The 14,120-nt window shown below is 38.1% G+C and overlaps 1 protein-coding gene and 1 long non-coding RNA gene across 6 annotated transcripts in view; one reads left to right on the top strand and one right to left on the bottom strand.

The window, feature by feature from the left end:
• Positions 1-14,120, top strand: part of dennd1b (DENN/MADD domain containing 1B) — a 104,152-nt gene that overhangs the window by 16,112 nt on the left and 73,920 nt on the right. The window lies entirely within an intron of this gene.
• On the bottom strand, positions 5,341-13,951 carry LOC127520648 (uncharacterized). Its single transcript, XR_007932169.1, has 2 exons — positions 9,979-13,951; positions 5,341-8,376 (listed from the first exon to the last, which is right to left on the bottom strand). It is a non-coding gene; the product is annotated as an uncharacterized LOC127520648 (long non-coding RNA).

The raw sequence follows: 14,120 nt of genomic DNA, 5'->3' as shown, positions 1-14,120 counted from the left end.
ACATATGCCCATTTTTAAATTTAATGCTGTGCAAATGCCACATCATTATGAATGCAACATGCTTCAGGTTCACTTTGACATTAGCGTGATTGCATTTTTTGGGCGTCACAGGTGATTATAAAAAGCTAATGACACACTATGGCACAGAGGAGGAGATAATGGCATTTCTCCAAATTTGGAATGAGGAGCATTTGGAGAAAAATTAGCAAAATGTTGTCAGCTACAAATAGACACAATACAAAATGACAGCTCAAGGGTTGAAATGAACCATCTTAAAATGTCACAAGAAATTGGGACAGAAATATAGGCTGATTATTATTGCATAATAAAAAATTGTTTATATATATATATATATATATATATAATAATGCAAAGTTAATAGCGCATTAAATCAAATTCATTTTAACGGCACTAATTTTATTAACACGCGATTAATGCGGCACGCATTTTCTGTTTGACCCGTGGCCTAGCCCGTAGTTGTAGAAATGGAGACGCAGCCATAGGGGCCCTTTCTCCTTCTTTCCAAAGCGTTTGCATTCCCTTGGCGTCTGTCGTTGCTATACAACCATGAACTGCGCTCTCCATGATGCCGAGGAAGTTTCAGCAAAGGATAACCCCTTATTTACCCCTTATTTACACTGCACATGTCTGCGGCGCGTTACGGCTCCGATGCGGCCACCGGAGTCGATCGCGTCCACTCTAGTCAATGCTTGTGTTTACACCAGCCACGTGCGGCACGTTTCAGAAGCGTCCCAGAAGCGGCTCTCTGTGCCACTTCGCTAAAGATAGGGGCCGTACACATGTCACATCTAAAAACGTGTGGAAAGCGCAGCTGCGCCGCTTTCTCCTTCTTTCCAAAGCGCTTGCACTCCCATGGCGTCTGACGTTGCTATGCAACCATGAACTGCGCTCTCGATGATGACGAGAAAGTTTCAGCAAAGGATAACCCCAATTGATTTCGAAGTTTTGTTTTGGAAAAAATGTAAAGATAACAGATAAAAATGTGACAATCATGCGATTAATCGCAATTAAATATTTTAATCAGTTGACAGATCATATATAGATATATATAATAATTACTGCTTATTGATGGTTGGTAAGGCAGTTGTTATTGTGGTTATGTTTAGGAATGGGGTAGGGTTTAGGGATCTAGAGTGCTAATAAGCAGCCATTATGCTAGTAATATGCATGCTAATAAGCAACTAGTTAATAGTAAATATGTGTACCTAATTTAATTGTTAGCAAATCGCTGCAAACTCATGCAGGTCCTTTGAAGCTACCTAAACTTGTAATCTTGACTGATGCGCGCTCAACTTCCAGGGTACATGTGAGCTATTGGGTTTCTCTTTTCACAGAGAAGTTCACAGGCAGTAAATGATCAGTGTGATACTTTAAAGAAGCATATCATTGCTGTAAAGTATATCCTTTTTTAAGGCTCTTGCCAGTTAAAGTAGCATGAAATGTAATGCTATTTGTGGCTTGCAAAAAAAAAAGAGTGAGGGGAAAAAAACATTTTAAAACGACTGAGTGTTTTCTTTCTGTTCAAGCTTGAAAGATGCCTGCTAATCTGCTTACCCTTTTAATTGTGAGATCTGGGGGCAGAGCTGCTCGAAGCTAGAATAAAGTTACTGATCCAGAAGTAAACTGATGACCACAGTTATTCCTTGCTTTTGGCTTCCAAACACTACCCTCCCTCCCCTTTCCACTCCCCTTCATTCTGGAGGGGAAGAAAAAAGCTCCTTGTACCAACAAAAGATTTTTTTTTTTTGCCATATGTTCGGTTGACATCTTCATCAGGTTCACAGCGGGTTACCTTAGTTAACGTTCACTCCACTGCTTGATGGGATTTTCTACCAGTTCCTTGAGTAGCTGGCTCAAAGTCTAGACGAGCCTCCAAAGACAACCAGGACCCTTCCAGCATGCCAGGCACAATAGTATTATTGTGGACGTCGAGGAGCTGGTGCTTCCTCTTTACACAGACCTGTTCGGGCACAAAGACAATGGCTTTGTTCTGGGGCATGGAGTGGGTTAATCCAGACCTCTACATACTGTGAAATAAATCTTTTATAGATGAGCGTAAAAAGGAGCGGAAGAAGAAAAGGTTTTGCCAAGGAGGTTGCGAGTTCAGCATTTTAACCTTTGGCCAAGAATAAGACATGAGGAGGAGGAGGCACGGAGGGAGTGTACAAAGAGGAAAGGCAGACAGGCAACACATAGTGCTTCATCTCTGGATGAAAACAGAAACCACTGGTTTCAATGTGTTTGCACTCATTTGTCTGGTTCAGAAGAGATGTAACTGTAAATATCTTGGATCCATCTTACAACATGCAGCTGTTGCAGTGAATTAATCCAATGTGTCAAAGGGGACAGTTCACCCAAAAATGAACATCATTTACTCACCCTCATGGTGTTCCAAACTTGTAGATATTTTGATATTTTAATGTCTCTGTCCAATGTTGTTGTTTTGGACCTCATTGATTTTCATTGCATGAACAAAAACTGTCAAAGGATTCTTCACAATACTTTCTTTTGTTTTGTGCAGAAGATAGAAAGTCATACAGGTTTGGAATGACATGAGGGTAAGTAAATGATGATAGAATATTCATTGCTGGTTGGACTATCCCTTTAAGACTACATAAGTGGACAATGATAATGGTTTACATGGCCAAGGTCACATTAACAATCAGTTTGCCTCTCCACACTGAAAGCACAAGTGTTTTGATGTGCAACACATTAACGGCCAATCAGATGTTTAATATTCAGTCATGTGGACAAAATGTCCTGTAGCTCGTCTTGTAGCCTTTGTCTACTATATCAGGATGCTGAAATTTGTCATCTGATTGTTCTGTCCTAACCAGGCATCTTCCAGCGATTCATTTTTCTGTCCACACTTCAAGTGCAAATATGTGCCACAATAAGAGCCAGAAAGTGCATATTTGATGTGATAAGCAGTAATATGAAGTGTTTTGGACGCCACTGACGCTCACTGGCTAGGACATAGTGTTATATTTAGAAATTCGACAGACAGCCTCCTTTGCCCTGTGGGCTCCACAGTTTGGTCTCTACTTTGATAATACTTAATACTATGATAATGACACCTCACATATTCACAAAACTTGACACAGTATATTAAACACAAGTCAATCCCAAGGAGCCGTTAAGGTACGTTGAGGTTTTCCATCAGTGTACGATGACAGCTTGGCAACTCAATCGGCTCGGCATGTATTCCGGCCTGTTGGCTCTACACCCATCCCGTTCGCAGATAGACAGACAGAGGTGGTAAAAAGTGGTGTCAGCTGTGAGCTCTTTCCACCACTCACCTATTAACCTTCTTCCCCCCGGCCTCGGCTCTATCAAAGCGGCGTGTATCGACTTTTAAAGACAAGCATTCCCGGGACGTCAAAACATTGATTTGCGACTGACCCGCGCTGTCTGCGCTCGGGGCGGCGGCGTGTTGCCACGCAGCGGCGGTCCTGTCGAAGGTTAGCCGTGCACGAAGCCCAGGGGGAATCTCTGGAAGGGCCCTCCCAAGCCTGCCATCACCCACGGCCGGCTTCACATTGGGTGCGAAAGCAAAAAAAGAAAAATAGCTCGCTCCTCCGAGGTGATTTCAATTCAATTCTCACCCATTAGCCGGCATTCGCTCCGCAGTCAAATTACTTGCCGGGTCTGATGCGAGCGGGCGAGATTGTTTTCCTTGCCGATGGGTTTTTAGATTTTTTTGCAAGGTGTTTTTAGTGGTGGTGAGATGAAAACAGTGATGGCAATACATTGAGCTGCCACCACCTTGGCATGTTACGTCAGATTGGAAATGCTGAGGCTAAGGGTAATGATGGATTTCCCCCGTCGTTACAAATTTAGTTCAGGTTGATAAACCACAAAGGAACCTGGCCAACTGTTGAAGCTTTTGTTTAAAAGCCTCGTAAGAGTTATAAATTACAATTATTTAAATGTCTGTCTGGACAGCTTTAAGTTGTAACTCCAAGGTTGAAACTTATGACTAAAATCTCAAGAAATTTTCACCTCTAATGTTATTTTTTGCTTGTAAAAATGCTTTTGTATATTAAATAACCATGTGGTAATGCCCATTCAAGAATAACTCAGTGAATCAAATAAGAAAAGCTAGTATCATAAAACCATTTTTTTTTTTATTATTTATTTATTTTTTATCATTTTAAGCCACTTGATTGCAGCAGTCTACTTTTTAGTGGCCTTGTTTCTAGAACTACCCCCCAACCCCCCCACATTGATTTTATTTTTGGGGATTTCAAAAAAAAAAAAAAAAGCATAAAAGTATCTGAATCTGAAGACAAAGGTACAAAACTGTGTACTTCACGTCTTAAATGAATCAAAAACAATGCCATAACACACAACTTTTGATGCAAGTTCTTTTGTTACAAATATAAAAACAACATATTTTGAATTTATTGCAAAATGTTCTTACATTCAAACATATAAGTTATATAAAATAATCTGATTAAGTAAATGTTATTTATTTATTTTAGTATAACTTGTATTCTATTATAGTATTTTATTAATATTTTGCATTAGCTGTTATTTATATATTTTTAGTTTAAGTTTTAGTGCTTTTGTTCTTTTTCTACAAACCCGATTCCAAAAAAGTTGGGACACTGTACAAATTGTGAATAAAAAAGGAATGCAATAATTTACAAATCTCATAAACTTATATTTTATTCACAATAAAATATAGATAACATATCAAATGTTGAAAGTGAGACATTTTGAAATGTCATGCCAAATATTGGCTCATTTTGGATTTCATGAGAGCTACACATTCCAAAAAAGTTGGGACAGGTAGCAATAAGAGGCCGGAAAAGTTAAATGTACAAATAAGGAACAGCTGGAGGACCAATTTGCAACTTATTAGGTCAATTGGCAACATGATTGGGTATAAAAAGAGCCTCTCAGAGTGGCAGTGTCTCTCAGAAGTCAAGATGGGCAGAGGATCACCAATTCCCCCAATGGTGCGGCGAAAAATAGTGGAGCAATATCAGAAAGGAGTTTCTCAGAGAAAAATTGCAAAGAGTTTGAAGTTATCATCATCTACAGTGCATAATTTCATCCAAAGATTCAAAGAATCTGGAACAATCTCTGTGCGTAAGGGTCAAGGCCGGAAAACCATACTGGATGCCCATGATCTTCGGGCCCTTAGACGGCACTGCCGTTTTATTTTGTATTACCAAAACCAATTTTTAATAGTTTTAGTCACCAATGTTGCATTACGTCATTCACAATGCTTCATGGGAGTGGGTTTGCTATGATTCCTTGATTGGTGGATCTTCTTCTTAGGATTATGGGTAGTGTGGTTCTTCACCTGGATTTTTTTTTTTTTTTTTTTTTTTTTTTTTAATAAACCTTTCTTGAAGGGTTTGTAGAGAATCATTATAAATCAGTTTCTCTATGGAGAAAGTGAATGGGATATTTTCGTCCAGAACCTGACTGTTTGCACTCTGCATACACCTGTGGCCGCACATCAGTTGAATTATATATGACTATATATGTTTTGCCATGCTCATCTTGACTAATTTTGGACACATTTGGCTCTGCATTTTCACATTTTCTCTTGTAAATATCTCTACTGACTGACATGGTTCTCCCACTGTACATTATATAGGGTGAATTCAGGCTGATTGGGACACTTTTTGCCAATCAACCTGAATTCACTGCCCAGCCCTAGTTGAAAGTCAAGTTGGTCTACCACTCTTCCTGTGCATGGGTGTGTGTCTGTCTGTCTGTCTGTTTCCGTGTCTCTCTGTGCCCACTGGCTCGGGGCGGTTCGCAGACCTGCTGGGAACAGGAGTGGCCTCAGTGTGTCAAGCCCAGGAGGGGAGGCCGTTGGGGAGCGAGAGGGGCGAGAGGGGGATTAGGCAGCCCCAGGTCTGTCACGGTGACATTTCTCTCCCTGCCTCAGCAGCAGGGGTTGGGTTTACCCTCCTAACCTTCAACTTTCAGCCTTAACCCATTAATCCCTTTGTGTCTGCCCGCCCCGCGCAAACACACTCACAATATGGCAGCAGGAGGCTGCGGAGGCAAGGAGCCGGGCTCCCTTTGACAGCTTTTCACCCACAGACAGGGGCCTTCATCTCTCTACATTCCCCAGTGTACAAACCCCCCCCCCCCCTACCAAAAACAGACAGTTGGTCACCCAATCAGTCATTTTACATGCATTTTTGCAGATTTTTGTGTTTGTGGTGCATTTAAAGAATCTCTAGAAATTTCAAACGGTGAATGAAGGCAGCACTTTCGCCGAAGTTAAACAAGCTCATATTTGAACAGAAAACACCACTTTTTTCCAGCAACCATGTGTATTTAAAAGAAAACAGCAAAAACCATGGGACAATACAAAACTTTCAATGTAAAGTGTTTTGTTGTTCAAATTTATTGCTAAATAACATATGAGAATATACTAACCCATTATATACTATTATGGTATTTATTAATATTTTGAATTAGCTTTTATTTTTATATTTTTAGTTTTTAGTGCTTTTGTATTTTTTTTTTTACTTATTTAATTCTCCCCCTTCTCTCCTCCCCCCTACAAAAAAAGACGGTTGGTCACCCAATCGATTAATTTTTGCATGCATTTTTCCTCCATACACACATTTTTGTTTGTCTGCGGCACATTTAAAGACTCAAATGAATGAAAGCGGCACCTTTGCCAAAGTGCATTTGGGAGGTTAATTGTTGAACAAGCTCATGTTTGAACATAAAACGTATCTTTTTTTTATTTTATTTTTTCCCAATGGGAATTAGCGTTACCTAAGCACGTCAGATACTGTCATCTTTCTTAAAAAATATGACAAAACGTTTGGAACTCCACTTTGAATACTCCTACTAGATAAGTGTTTGGGCAAATATTTGATTGCATTGCTCAGATTTGAAGCCGGATCTGGCTTGTTGAAGGGACAGAGCGGGCGTTAATAATAAAAGAGCTCATCTGAATTTTTGGGGCTTTTCATGTGAGCCCCCCCGTTGTGCGAAAATCCCACAGGGATAGAGATTTGCAAGTCCTTTTGCCTCTATGTATGAATAAGCATGTGTCTCAAGGTATTTTTGAATCCGTAAGAACACGGGAGCCTCCAGGATATGCAGCACAGAAGGTGCGTGGTTGGAGGGCAATGCCCCTCTGTTACCCCTCCCTCTCACCTATCGCTTTCTCTTGCCTCTATTTTTGTTGTTTAATCTTTTCTTGTTTATTACCCTTTTTATTGTCTTTTCCCTGTCTTTTCTTATATCAAAGTAGTTGACGTGAGCGCATTGACAGCAGTGTCCTGCACTGTGACATCTAAAATTGTTTAAACAAGCATTTTATGACTACATGGCATTGTTTTCTACCTTTCAAAAAGAGTTGGTAAGATTTTGAAGTGTTTTTAAAAGAAGACTCTTCTGCTCACCATTTGAAAAAAATAATAATAATAATAATAATACAGTAAAACAAAATAATATTCTGGAATAATGTTGCTATTTCAAATAACTATTTATTTAACATGTCATTCAATTATGCTACTCAAGAAAAATGTCTTGTTATTGTCAATGTTGAAAACGGTTGTGCTGCTTAATTTTTGTGAGAACTTTTTTTCAGGATTTTTTTGATAAATCGTTCAAAAGAACAGCGTTTATGCAAAACAGTTTTTTTTTGTAACATTATAATATCTTTACTGTCACTTTTGATGCATCCTTGCTGAATGCATCCAAAAAAAAAAAAATTTAATTAAATAAAAAAAAAAAAAAAAAAAAAAAAAAAAATATATATATATATATATCCCTGTTGGGCAGAGTTCCAATCCCAGTCTAGTTATGATATTGTGATGAACTACATTGTATTGGGTATAAAATAAACAAATTTAAAATAAAAAATAAATAAACAATAAATAAAATTAAAAATAAAATTAAAAATATACACTTTCTCATTCATAGAAATTTTAACCTTAAATCTTAAAGATGTTATTGTCAGCTACCCATCATTCTCTCTCCGTCTCTCTGACGTATCTCTTCGTTCTTTTCTCTTTCCCTCTCCCTCTCTCTCCTCTCCCTTGTGTTCCTCTTTCTCTCCCTGGCAGTGGTTCCCATCCTCTCACCCATAAAATCAGCATAAAATTGACCTGACTCCGCCAGATCAGATGGAGGAGTTGGGCTTCAGATCCCTGGGGAGAAGGAAATTCAGTCTTTGTAAAAATATTATAAGACAAGGTCCGTGAAATCTCACAATGGGATTATGTAATGCACCTTTGTCAGTCTTTTCACTTTTCCCCCCTCCTTTTCCTCTCTGAACCCTGGTCAGCACCGGTGGAGGATATGCGGGCATATACCTTTGCAGAGAGAAGTGAGACGACTATAGTGGTTTCTTCCAATGTGCTGGAGATACAAAAAAAGAAGGGGTTTGGCTATGAAAAATGGAGAGATCCATCCGATGAAGGAAGGTTGAAGTTCGGTTCATGTCTGACATGCTAACTCATCACAGCGCTCATTTTGTTAGTCAATGCTTCATCTGACATCAGTTCCAGCACAGCAGAACTGAATCATCAGCAATGCTGCTGTGGATTAGATCAGAATGAAGAAGCAAGAGTTTCGGTTTAAATATGATGGGAAGTTCATATTGTTACTCTCTAAATTGATGCTGAAATGAAAGAGGAAACAGTTAACATGCAAATACTCCATATTTAACTTGACTCATTGGTCTGATTTATTGATATAGCTGCTGTTTGTCTAAAAAACCTACACTACTTGGGTGTTGTCAGTGGGTGCCAGGGTGTTGATATGCAATTGATAATCTGTTCTAGGTGGTTGCTATGGTGTTGTTGGGGTGTTCTCAGTGGTTGCTAGGTGGTTCTACAATTTTTTTTTTTTTTTTTTTTTTTTTTTTTATAATTATTATATCATGCTTTGTAGTTTTGCTTTTTGCAAACAAAATATAGAATAGCTAAAAAATAGAATAGCTCCTATGACAAGAAAAACCAGGTATGCTTGAGCATTCTGTCCTTTTTAGGGTCACATCTTGTGACATCATGTCCTGTTTTTTGGTTAGTTTAGATGTCTTTGGTCCGTGTTGCATTCATATTTCAGTCGAACCGCACCAGAGTTCATTTGGAAGTAGACTGAGACACACCTTTTCGCACCAGATTTCTTTTTAATCAAACCAAACATAAGTGTGAACACACCCTTAGTCCTGACTCCTGACTTAGTCTGCTTAGTCCAAAGGTCAAGGTCAAGCAAAGTTTTGGTGAAATTTCAAAACAGAAAGGTCTGTCGTCTATAGAGGGTATGCACTTGACGTCACTGTTGGCCGGAGTGACTGCGGTTACGCCCACTGAGTGACAGCATTGGTTTTCAGCATGAATGCCACTAAAAACACAAAACACATTCAAAATGGGAAAAAGCATTGCGATTGACTGTATAGATTTGACAAGAAATCTATATATAGACTTCTATAAAGAAGTCTGTTTATTTTTACAGACTGCTGAAAGCTAAAGAAAAGAGAAGCAAATGAATCGCTGCAATTCACAGAAACCACTGGACTCCAGGCAGCAAAAAGTGGATTTGCAGTTATCGTTTTGTCAATATGTTGAATTTTGGTGTAAAATCATACCCTGTGTATTGTATTGTTATTGTATTGACAACTCATCAATTAAATATTTACCATCATATATTCTGCATAATTGGGTGTTTTTAAATAAACACTGACAAAAACTATACAAGTTTTAGGGCTGGACGATGATATATATATATATAATTGATATAAGTGATCACCCAGATTTAGACTTACCTATATTGTATTTATATAAAGCGTTCACAGGCAAATTTGCTTTATGTATTTCCCTGGTGTCGAAATCAGTCACACATAAATGTCAAAAAACCTAATTACTGGCTGCATATCAATATCCATGAATCACTGGATCTTTGGTAAGTTTTAAGGAACACTATCGGGTCTAATCTTTTTAGTTTAAACTTTTTACTCACGTTTTCTCAGTTTCCACTATTAAATCCAGTCATGCAGCAGGCTCTTTTGCCACTCAGTCCGGGTGAGGGGGCGTATTCCAGCGGGAAAGGGACGTCAATGCATACCCAATAGTGTAGTGAGGAATGAAGCACCATTCACGCAGAGGTCACTTTCAAACCTGTTTGTCAATTCTTGTTGGTGAATTCATGTGACCGACTTTAACACAAGTGAAATCTATGTAGCCCTCACGCAAAATTCCCAATTGCGCAGATTTCTATTGAAATGACTGGATTTCTCACACTAAATTTATGATATATATGTACACAAACCTTTAGTTCTGTGTCATAGTTGTTGTACAAGTTCTGTGTGACCATCTGTTCTCTTCTGAGAACATATTTATCTTTCATCAGACAGGATATTTGAACTTCCTGTAACAGACCGGTCTTTGATGCAGGGTCAGTCATACTATGAATGCTACTTCGGCTAAAGAGGAAAGCAAAATGAGATGTAGCTGTTTGCAAGTTCTGTTTTGGTTGCCAAATATTTAATGTTGTTACATACACTTTAAAACATTTCTCTGTAAAATAACAGTAAAATACTGGCAGCAGAGACACCAGCAATCTACTGTAATTCTACGGCTTGGATATTGTGAAATTGCTTTACAGTGTATTGCCGTAAAAGCTAAATATAGTATTTTCCTGTACACCAGCAATATACTGTAATTCTATGGTATTAATACTATGAAATTACTTTACAGCCATTTACTGTAAAAAATACATGCAGTACATTTCTGTGATTATTTCAATTTACAATATACTCTAAAAAAGCTCTGGGTCAAAAGGGAACCTCAAAATAGGTTGGAAATTAAAATCACACATGAAATTAAAAACACAGGCAACAGCAACAGGCTGATAAAAAGGTGAACATTTATTTATAAGCAAAAAAGGACAAAAATATAGGCAAGAGTAAAAGCAACGTGCAGAAAAAATACAAACTCTGTTATGTAGCTTATACAGTTAAACAAAAATTGCATTTTAAAAAGTTTAATACTCAATAATGTTTAAGAACAAATTTGACCATTTCATTATATTTTCTCCTTCTGCCAATGAGCACTGCGGTCAAAACCATCAGGCTGAGTCCCACCAAGAAATACACAGTCTGAAAGCCTTAATAAACCCTGAAAGTTGGGAATAAATTATGTTTTACAGTAAATCGACAGGATTTTACCCTCTCCGATCAATGTGTTTATAATCACTCACTTATAAGTGCTCTCAAGCGCCATTCCGGCTTGTTCAGTTCCAGCTCATCGGTCACCGTTCAAGAGATTTTGATGTGAGAGAAAACATTCAGAGTCTGACCAAAACCTCCAGTTTTAAAAGAACGTGCTCCTCGCTGCAGTCGGTTTCAAAGTTCCCTCTCCTCTCTGCTTCGATTAGTTTTCTTCCATTTCCTACATATTCCTGTCATGAGCACCACAAACACGGATAAGAAGCTCATACTCAAACTCCTGTGTAACACCCGTTTCATTGTGCTATTGCTTCAAATGGACCAGCCCACAATGCATTGCGTGCTACAGTACAAAATGTAATACACAAATATAGTAGATTAGTGTTGAAAATGGACTGTGAATTAACAGCAGTTGCTTACCATGAAAATTATTGCCCACAATGCATTGTTTTCCACAGTACATTACTGTTTTAATGGAAAACTGTATAGTACTGTCAGAATTTTGATGTTTTTTTTTTTTTTTTTTTACAGCAATTTTTACAGTGTAGGAAACAATTGATACACTGATTCATTGTGATTCTTACTCAATTGATACATAAATGGATTTTTAAATTAACAATTAAAGTTGCAGTCACGGTTACTGTTGTTCAATGATTTCCACAGCCAAAATCCAATTATTTCAATAGGAATCCACACCGTCTGGAATTTTGCATATGGTTCAAGTAGGTTACGCAGATTTGCCGTGTAGACCAACAGAAACCTGCTTGATTTGAAAGTGTCTTCTGTGTGCTGTTGTCTGCAAAATCGAATTGTGAATTGTGTGAAAATTCTCACCCTTATTGTCATAACATGGAGGTTGTAGATCAGACAGACCTTGCACACCCCATATGAAACTGAAAGTGTGTCTGTGCACCAAACTCATTGTCTGGTTTCATGGGTCTCACACTGACCTTCAGCAGACATTGAGTTGTTGTTTTGTGGTCCAAGCTGATCTTTTTAGAGTGACTCATAGCAGAGGCGTCTGGAGTGCTGCCTTATTATGTGTCACAAGGCGTGTCGTTTCAAAGTCTGCACATACTTATTTATGTCAGATTATGGTGTTTCACCAAAAATCAAAATAATGTGTGTGAAAAAATTGTTTTAAAAACTGCTGTCATGCTACTGAGTTAATATGTTAAGTTTATCACACATGCTCTGACACATTGAGCTGTGGCGCTCATCTGTACCTTTCAACAAAAAGAAAGCTAACTGGAATCATAGGTGGAATTCGTGGGGGGGTCGAGACTTACCCCATCTGATTGTTTTCCCCCCTCTTAAAAATATAATTAAAAACCATGCTGTGGATTGTAAATGATATAATGATATATACTTGAAGGGGCAATATGTAAGGTTTTTGCAGTAAAATATCCAAAAACCACCAGGCCAGTGTTATAGATTTTGTTCACTTGAGTACTTACAATATCCCAAATGTTTACAACTATTTGTAAATCGTGAGGAAAATTGCAATTTTAACCAAGTCTCCGGGACGTGTGAGGAATCGCCTGATTCATTTTGTAGAAACCATGGAAAAACCAAAGACGCTTTAATATATTACATGTTTTAATAGGCAAGGGATCAACTGTTTTGATATATTTATAGACAGAAAACTAATTGTTATATAGCTTAACACGTTTAGTCTTGTTTAAAACTAATTTTCTTTTCTTTTTTTTTTTTTTTCTTTTTTTTGCGAGTACCATGCCTCAGAGAAAAACACTATTTTGTGAAGTAGCTAACATAGCATAATCAGATGCAGCTTTATTTTTAGTAACAGTAATACAGCATTTTCTTCATCATACAATACGTTTTAAAATGAATTGCGTGCCATTTATCAACACAAGCCATCCAGCATTTAATGATATTCTAATATTGATCTAGCTTACTGCAGTGTGTCTCAGACAAGTGTCTCACAGCAGCCACCAAGCGAACACACACATAGTAATGTTATAACATCATTATCAACACTCTCAAATGTATCTAATATGATAAACAGAGCTGTGTTACCTCATACTCATGACCGGAAAAGCGGAAGCAGCGCCGGCGACTGTGGCATAATAAAAGTTCTGCTGCTCGTGAGGCGTGTGTTGTGCAATCGCTCCAACGGCCTCGTTCAGCTCCCATAACACTCGGTCCTGCTCTGCTTCATACTACAGTAACGTTAATAATCGCATCCATGAACATGATTTCTTCACGAGTCCTATCCCTATTCTTTTGCACCGTCCGTTGAGGTGAAGACCACATGTCCCAAGATTCCGCTCTCAAACTTGGCGTCATCAAGCTACGCCTTTGTTTTGAATAGGCCTCTAGCGACCTCTAGCGGACAGAAATCCTACATACCGCACCTTTTAATATAATACTTAAAATAATACTTACACAATTATTTAAAGTATATTTTTAAGTAGTAAAACAATACAAACGCAAAAGGGGCAAAAAAAATGCGTTTTAAGTTCAGAAACATTTTGAGCCCCCCCTTCCTTACCTCACAGTGCTTTGGTCCACTCTCTGCTTTACCTTTACCTCACCCACACACACAAGTCCAGGGGGAGAGAACAATGTTCTTCAGTAGTTTTGAGACTCCAAAGGCTATTTTATTCACTTTAAACACTAGATGAAGTGATTCTTTTTTTCTTTAATACATATGATGCTGAGTCATTAATAAATTAGTCATGACAAAAAAATGATAACTTGGCTTGTTTGGTAGCTTGTTTAATACTGTAGCTTGTAAGTCCGCCACTACAGCTAACACAGCGATAAGCCTATGTGTGAACTGATATTAGGCTAATATTGTAGAGCTACCATTGTGTTGGATTTTCAATATCAATATTTATAATAAAAATAATTTGATATTTCTTGATGGCCAGAGTTGCCCACCCCTAGCCTGTACATGGATATTTAAAAC

The sequence above is a fragment of the Ctenopharyngodon idella genome, chromosome 10 (genome assembly GCF_019924925.1).
Source record: "Ctenopharyngodon idella isolate HZGC_01 chromosome 10, HZGC01, whole genome shotgun sequence".
NCBI lineage: Eukaryota > Metazoa > Chordata > Actinopteri > Cypriniformes > Xenocyprididae > Ctenopharyngodon > Ctenopharyngodon idella.
The sequence above is the reverse complement of the archived record's forward strand: the minus strand, read 5'-3'. Positions and strand labels throughout refer to the sequence as shown.